Raw genomic sequence first — 9040 nt, 5'->3', positions numbered from 1 at the left:
TATATACTCTTAATATGAAGTACAGAGAAAGATGCTTATAAAGTCAAAGAAATGTAATGAAAGGAAATTGCAGAAATAATCAACTAGGATCATATTACTTTGCAAAGTTGCCAAAGTGTAGTCATGTAGTCATGAGTATGGATCAATTCACCTCAAACTCCATTTCATCGACATGAAGCAAGGGCAAGAAAAACCTTTCTGGTTTCGATTTGGTTTGGTTTGATTTGTTGATGCAAATTGTCCCAGTATCCTATTGGTATTTAAATGTTTGTTGTTATAATAAAAGAATAATGAAGTCTGAGCCTCAGAAGAGGCTTTATCCTTGGTGTCCTATCCCTTTGAAGTCAATAGCTTTTCTATATTCTCAGGCCGACCCTAAATTAAAAAAAAAAAAAAATTCTGAAGGAGATGCTCCTGATGCTCTAAAAATCCATGGGGCTGCAGGACTGAGGTAATCCTGTAAGTGTTTTCCAGCACAGCAGAGGTGTGGTGGCTTTGGTGTGTTACGGTCTTGCTGCCCTAATGGAATTCCTCTGAGCCCAGTTAGGGTTGGGGAAAGGTTCTTGACCCCCCACTACTGCCCCCCAAGAAATTACTACTCTAACATCGAGGGAAGGTGGTGATTTTTGCTTTCCTAAACAAACTCTTTCATCTGTTTCAGTTAATTTGTACATTACCAGAAAAGCATAGGGGAACACAGTGGTAAAAGTAACCTGATTTTATTCATTTATTCATTCATTCATTCACTCACTTATTCAACTATTTATTGAACAGATACTAAGTGCCAGCCAGGTACTTTGCTAAGTAATAGAAAACTAATTAAAAGAAAAAAAAAGGCAGATGTGGTCTTTGTTGTCATAGAGTTTATAACCCAGAGTTTGAGGCAGACATTAAACATTGCACAAATACTGCCCAATTCATTATTTCTACATTGTTTTAAGGTCTTAAAAAGAAAGGTACTGGGTGAGAAGAAAGTGTATAAAGCTGGACCTGATGTGGTAACATCTTTCTCTTTAAGCCTAAAAGACAACCCCTTGGAAGGAAGAGAGGTTGTTAATGTCATTGCACAGATGAAAGACTTGGAGATTCTGAGATTAAGGTACTTCACAAGGTCACAAATCTAGTGGAACACAGGGCCAGGAGTAGGGCTCAGGTCTTTCTTTCAATGCTCTTCCTCATATCACACTGCAGCCATTTTTGAAAATAAAACATTTGAGGAAGTTGTCAGTCTTGTTGGTTATCCCTCACAACAGTCTTTAAGGAAAAACAGCTGAACATAAGTTTTTATATTTCTTCCTAACATAGATTTTTATATTTAAGCCACCTGCCTAGAGTGACCCAGCTCTTTTCAACCTAAAAAAAAAAAATGACAATTTGGGTTTAAAAATCTCCCTACTTCAAAAATTTTAAACGGCTTCGCAACTAACACTTTAGTAAGAAATTACTCCTTTTGAGTTTTTCTTCTCTTTTCTTTCCCCCAAATGGAAAAACAAGGAAGTAATCACATTGGTTATGTATTAAAATTGAAAATTTTCATTGCATCAAATTTGGACTAGTAACAGGCAGTTTGTTTTCGCCTTTTAAAATTCATATATTGTAAAAGTAATAAATATATACCTGATTTTTTGGTAACAAATTAATGCAATGGAAAAGGATGTAAGAAAAACATGATTGTCTCAGCAGGGCCACTTCCTTCACCAGATAAACACTGTTGACACTGTTGAACAGGTAAACACTGTTTGGTGTAGATTATCACAGAAGTTTGTTTTATATGTTAATTTTATTTTATAATTCTTGATATTATAAACAAGGCTGTAACAAATGTGTAACAAATGCATACAAAAGCATTCCTGCACAATAGATGTCTAGGAGTAAAATTGCAGGTCAATATTTTTTCACATAGCTTTTTTTTTTTTTAACTTTTTATTTGTTAATTTTTTACAATAAACTGCATATATTTAGAATGTACAATTTGGTATCCCAGTCTCCCAATTCGTCCCCCCCCAACCCTCCCCGCTTTCCCCACTTTGTGTCCATATGTTTGTTCTCTACATCTGTGTCTCTATTTCTGCCTTGCAAACTGTTTGATTTGTACCATTTTTCTATAGTCCACATATATATGTTAATATACAATATTTGTTTCTCTCTTTCTGACTCACTTCACTCTGTATGACAGTCTCTAAGTCCATCCATGTCTCTAAAAATGTCCCAGTTTCATTGCTTTTTACAGCTGAGTAATATTCCATTGTATGTATGTACCACATCTTCTTTACCCATTCATCTGTTGATGGACATTTAGGTTGCTTCCATGTCCTGGCTATTGTAAATAGTCCCAGCACCACTTATTGAAGAGACTGTCTTTTTCACATAGCTTTTTGAGTACTGAAATTGCCTTCCCAAAAATCTGTACCATCCTTTACTACCAACAGCCTTGCATGTGACTGCCATCTTTTTTTTTCAGCTTTAGTAAGTTATAATTGACAAAATTGTAAGATATTTAAAGTGAACAATGTGATGATTTGATATACATATACAGTGTGAAAGAATTCCTCCATCTAGTTAATTAACACATCTATGGCATCACACATTCATCTTTTTTTGGTGTGTGTGAGAACAATTAAGTTTTACTTTCAGCAAATTTCAACTATACAATACAGTGTTATCAACCATAGCCACCATATTATAACTGGATCCTGAGAACTTATTCATCTTATAACTGAGAGTTTATACCCTTTTATTAACCTCTCCCTACCCTCCAGTCTCTGGTAACCACTTTTTTTCCTGTTTCTGTGAATTCTACTTTTTTTTTTTTTCCTTCACATTTCACTTGTATGTGAAACCATGAAGTATTTGTCTTTGTCTGGCTTATTTCATTTAGTGTAGCACTGTCCAGATTCATTCATGCTGGTACAAATTATAGGATTTCATTCTCTTTTGAGGGGAAATAATAGTCCATTATATATGTATCACATCTTTATTCATTCATCAAATTGACAGACACTTAGGTTGTCTCCATACCTTGGCTATTGTGAATAATGCTGCAATGAAAATGGGAATGCTATCCTTTTCAATGTTTGTAATCTAATGGCAAAAAAATTGTCATTTAATTTGCATCCATCTGATTAGTAGTGACATTGTGTTGTGTTACATGATTTTTATTTCTGTATTTTTTTCCTCCTTGAATCCTTTGCTAACTTTTCTACTCTTTAATTGTTGTGGATGAGTTTTCTTTCTTATTGATTTGAAGGACCTTTTTATAAATTATGTATATGTTTGTGTGTGTACAATATGAATGTTGAAAATATTTTCTCCTAATTCTGTCAATTGTGGTTTAATGTCACGTTTTTTCACACCATAGCTATGTTGCCATGTTGTATATTTTTAGGCAGCTGTGTTGGATATTTCTTGTTTTTTCTTTGTTGCTTTTGTCTGTTTAACATTCATTCCACATATTTTAGGAAAACAGTCTGATTTTCTCTCCTCCACTTGATAATCTGATAACACCATTGATTAAGATGCCCTACCCTCTTAAAACCTGTGTGCTGATGTGAGATTTATATTCTCTGCTAGACCAAATCCATTTGCTTTTTAATGAATTGGACTCATTTGCTTCATTATGGACGTGGAATATCTGCATCATCATCAGCCTTTCACAAGCTAACTTCCATCTCTACAGAATTGCTATAGACCTACCAAGGAAAATCAAATGTTCACACTCCCATAGAATCAGACAACCCTGAGAGTCTGCTAGAAAACACTCTGTATTCTACTGAAAGGACAATTGGTAATCTTTTTCTTGCTCATTTCAAAAATCTTTCATCGTAATAACCCTTGAGTCACTGTCCTCACCATCTATGTTGGCCATACTGGATATATGGATATAGTATCCTGTAGAGTTCTATTAAGTACAACTGGTCTATTGTGTCATTTAAGACCATTGTTGCCTTATTGATTTTCTGTCTGGATGATCTGTCCATTAATGTCAGTAGGGTGTTAATGTTCCCAACTATTATTGTATTATTGTCAATGTCTCCCTTTATGTCTGGTAGTATTTGCTTTATATATTTAGGTCCTCCTGTATTGGGTATGTATATATTAATGAGTATAATATCCTCTTGTATTGATCACTTTATCATTATATAATGCCCTTCTTTGTCTTTTGTTATAAGCTTTGTTTTAAAGTCTTATTTGTCTGATGTGAGTATTGCTACTCTTTCTTGTCATTTCCATTTTCACAGAATATCTTTTTCCATCCCTTCACTTTCAGTTTGTGTGTGTCTAAAGACACACACACACCCTGAAGTGAATCTCTTGTAGGCTGCATATTGAAGGGTCTTATTTTTGTATTCAATCAGCTGTCCTATGTCTTTTGATCAGAGCATTTAGTTTACTGACATTTAAAATAATTATTGATAAGTGTGTGCTTATTGCTGTTTTATCACTTGTTTTCCAGTTGTTTTTGTAGTCCTTCTCTGTTTATTTCTTTCTTGTTTCTTTGTGATTTGATGATTTTCTTTACTAGTACACTTCAGTTCCCTTCTTTTCATTTTTTTTTTAATCTATTGTAGGTTTTTGATCTGTGGTTACCATGGGGTTCATATTTGTTGATCCATAATTATATCTACTTGCTTTAAACTGATAGTCATTTAAGTTCAAACATATTCTAAAAGAGCTAGTTTTTTCTCCCCTCCCCCCACACTTTGTTTTTGATGTCATATTTTATATCTTCATGCTTATCCCATAACTGTTTATTATAGTTATAGTTTTGTTTTGTTATAATTTTTTTGTCTCTTAATCTATATACTGGCTTATTTAAGCAATCTTCAGTCCTTACTATATACCTGCCTTCTCTAAGTGGGATTTTCCCTTTCCTATAGATTCTGACTTCCTATTCAAATTTAGAGGGGACCCTTCAACATTTCTTTTAGGGTAGGTTTGGTATTGATGAATTCCTTTAGTTTTTGCTTAACTAAGAAGTTTGTTATCTCTCCTTCTATTCTAAGTTATAATCTTACTGTTTAGAGTATCCCAGGTTGCATATTTTTCCTTTTCAGCACTTTGAATATATCATGACATTCCCTTCTGGCCTGCAAAGTTTCTGCTGAGAAATCAGCTGATAGCCTTATGGAATTCCCTTGTATATGACTATGTTTCTCTTGCTGCCTTTAGAATCCTATCTTTAACTTTTGCCATTTTAATTATGATATGTCTTGGTATTGGTCTGTTTGAGTTCATCTTGTTTGAGACCCTCTGTGCTTCCTGTACTTGGATAACTGTTTCCTTCTTCATGTTTGGGAAGTTTTCAACCATAATTTCTTCAAATATATTTTTGATTCCCTTCTCTCTCTCTTCTCCTTCTAGAACTCTTATAACGTGAATGTTGGTATGTTTAATATTTTCCCAGAGATCTTGTATATTGCTTTTTTTTTTTTTTTTTTGGTCTTTCTGCTGTTCTGATTGGGTGTTTTCCATCATTCTATCTTCCAGAACAGTTATGCGTTCTTCTGTGTTACTTGGTCTGCTGTTGCTTCTAGAGTGTTTTTTATTTCAGATATTGAATTATCTATTTTTGATTGGGTCTTTTTTTATATCTCCTAGTGTCTTGTTAAAAATAATCTTTTTTTATACTTTATAGAGTCTTGTTAGATCAGTTCTATTCCCTAATACAGTTAGCACTTTTATTACCAATGTCTTTAATTCTTTATATGTTAAATTGTTTATTTCTGTTTCATTATTTATTTTTTTAGGGATTTTCTCTTGCTCTTTCAATTGAGAGTAGTTCCTCTGCCTTTTCAAGTTACTTAACCTTCTCTGCCTCTAGTTACCTCTTGTGGTCTTCAAGGGATGTTCTTATGTGCGAGTGTTGCCATGCAGACTGTGCATGCCCGAAGCCTTTTGTGGGAAGGCCAGATTTGATTTGAACACCATCATGTCTTTCCTCAGGAAGTGCTGGCAGCTACCACCTTGGTAGGGAGTGGGGCTGGAGATTGAGGAGCTAGAGCCTGCACAGGCTGTAAGTCGGGACTTGCTCTCTGCTTCCTCTTCCACCCTATCAGAGGTGGGGTCTGCTTCCCAAGTTGCTAAAGCAGAAGCCCTGGGGGTCAGGCTTGAGCTGGCTCTGTTCCCTTTAAGTGTTTGTTTTTCCTTCTACTGGGGCCTTTGCTTCAAAGGAAGGGAATGCTGAAGCAAGTGGGACTTGCGAGCCTGCAGAGGTCCAATGCTCTGCCTGTGAAGGCATCTGTGGCTCTGATCAGATGCAACCCACAGCTGCATCTTTTCTCTGGTCATGGTTGCCCCATATCTAGTGCTGCAAATGTGGTGTGGAGTGAATGGGGCCAGGTTATTTGCTTAGCTAGGGCTGGGGCACACAGAAAGGCGGTCATGGGAAACCAGGCAGCCAAGCTGCCATCAGAAGTCTGGGCTGCTTCTGCTGCTTGAGTAAGTACTAACAGTGCCCCCCACTGCCCAACCTGGGCTCCACCCCGGGACCAGGTTGCCTCTGCATCCTAAGGCAGAGTCTTTTCCCAGGTCCTAACCACCATAATTCAGTGCCTTGCTATAGCATGGAATAAGCCGGGCTGGAGCTCTGACTGGGGACCACAGCTAGGTGGGCATGGGAATCCTGACAACCAGGAGGGCAAACCTCTCTCTACCCTGCCTGGGGGCAAGCCAGCATCCACATACTCCTCACAAGTGGAGCCCGTGCTTCTTCAGCCTTTCTATTTGTCCCAGCAATTCTCCAACCAGCCAAGGGGGCTTCTCTCCTACAAGGAGAACCCCAGGACTGGGATACCCCATCTAGAACTCTATCTGCTCACTCGCCAGGGAAGGCTCTGCCTATGTGAGCTCACTTTTCTTCCGAGTCCACTCCCAGGGGCACAGGTCTTGACCTGGTCACTTTTCTTCCCATCCTGCCCGATTATGTGTGTATCTTTCTCATAGCCTTGCTTATACAGGAGTCCTTCTGCCAGTTTCCAGTTAGTTTTCAATGAGAATTATTCCACATGTAGATGTATTTTTGATGTGTTCATGGAAGGAGGTAAGCACCACATCCTCTTACTCTGACATCTTGATTTCCTTCCCACAAAGATAATTTTTAAAAGAAAATCAATAAGCATTTATTGACTGCTTGGCCATGTGATTAAACAGTGAATAACACCTAGATCTTGCACTCAAGGAGCTTACCTTATTCCTAAATCTGTGCCTAGAAATAGGATAGGCATTGGGAAGAAAAAAGAGACACAGAGTGGAGCAAACTGGAACCTCCTGGCACCTCTGCATCTGTTCTTTATCACCTTTAAGCAATAACCTGCAGAGTATAATATCTGTTTCATTCATGCCTCCCAAATTTCACGTAAAATGTCTCTAGTAGCCAATACTACCTAATCTAAAACATAGAAATATACTTTCAGTTTAGCTAAATTGACAGTATGAGCACACAATGATCTACTCTTTGTCAATTTAGCATGTATATATGCCTCTTTTAACCACCTTTAATTCTTAAGTAAAGATAATAACAAAATCATGCCTTGATTTAACATGATGTAACTGTTACTGATACAACCAAAAACACGTTAAAATTTCTCTTGGAAGAGAATACAAAATCACTGCCCATATTTAGATGATGTCCATTCCTCTTCTGAATCACCTGTTAATATCTTGTAATTTAAGTTGATAAACTGATACATAAGGTTAACTACTACTAACAGGCTTTATTTGGTAGGGTAATTAGGGGTCTGGGTTATAAGCAGTCTTGTTTTCTTAGGGTGTTGTATTTTTTTCATTAACTTTTATTACAGGATGGAAGTATTAAAAGTCTCCACAAGGGATCCAGACATACTGCCTGCCTACCTTGTGCAGCAGCAGTCCAGTTTTCCTGGGGAGTCATGATCCATCACTCCAGCTAGTATAGCATAATCCTACTGTTTGCATTTTTTCCCACTGGTATAAAAAGCCCAAGGTGGAAAAGTAACATTTTCAACTTCTAATTTAATTAAACCATTGTTCTGTTCCCTGGTGAAAGTGTTTCTCCCTTGGTAACAAAACTCGCTAGACCAACAAAGCCTAAAGTTGTGAGGATAGAGCAAAAATTTTGCTAGAAAAATTCATTAGAAATAAGTGAGAGGAGCTATTCCCATTTCTCTCTCTTCGTTCCCAAAGCTAAGAATCCTGGCTATGAGAGAAATAGCAACATTTGTCAGTGATTGAGAGCATATACCACATCTTCAAAGACATTTTCATAGTGTTTCAGTGTGCCACCAGCTGGTGCTGTAACTGAGCTATCAAAAGGCCACTCTACTGTTGTATCAAGAGAGCTGCTTCAGAGTGATGCGGAATGTGGTAAGGCGTGAGCCCATTGCTGCACCTCATTTACTATAAAGTGGATTTTTTGGGTAAGAAATAGTGTGTGAAGGGCCATGGTTCTGAATAACACATTCTGTAAGTACATGGATGGTGTTTTGTCTGAAGCACTCTGCAGGAAAGTAAATCCAGAGCAACTGTGTATTCCACTGACAACAAAGCACTATCCTTTCTATGATAGAGGTAATCTAGTGAAATCTACCTGTCACCATGTGGCTAGGTGGTTCCCCTGAGGCATGATGCTCTATCAAGGCTCAATGTTGGTTTCTGCTCTTGGCTAGTTGGTTATTTATCAGTGGTCACAACCAAATTAGCCTTAGTGAGTGGAAGTTCATGTTGCTGAGCCCATGCATAGCATTCATCCTGCTGCTGTGGTCACTTTGTTCATGAGCCCGCTGGGCAAGGACAGGAAGGGCTGGAAAATGAGGCTGACTGACATCCATGAATAACATTTGTCAGGTTGATATCTGTACACACAGGTGCCAGGGGGTATGTACGCTTATTCCAGCAACAAAGGTCATTTCTGGAACAGCAGCTACAATTGGAGTCACCAGCTATTTAAATGTATCATAATCCACTGTCGTTATTCAAGATTCACCTGTCTTCTACATGAATGGACAGGTTGAATGGGGATATGCTAGGAATGACCATCTCTGCATCTTTCAAGCACTTTGTGGTG

The sequence above is a fragment of the Hippopotamus amphibius genome, chromosome 8 (assembly GCF_030028045.1).
Source record: "Hippopotamus amphibius kiboko isolate mHipAmp2 chromosome 8, mHipAmp2.hap2, whole genome shotgun sequence".
NCBI lineage: Eukaryota > Metazoa > Chordata > Mammalia > Artiodactyla > Hippopotamidae > Hippopotamus > Hippopotamus amphibius.
The sequence above is the reverse complement of the archived record's forward strand: the minus strand, read 5'-3'. Positions refer to the sequence as shown.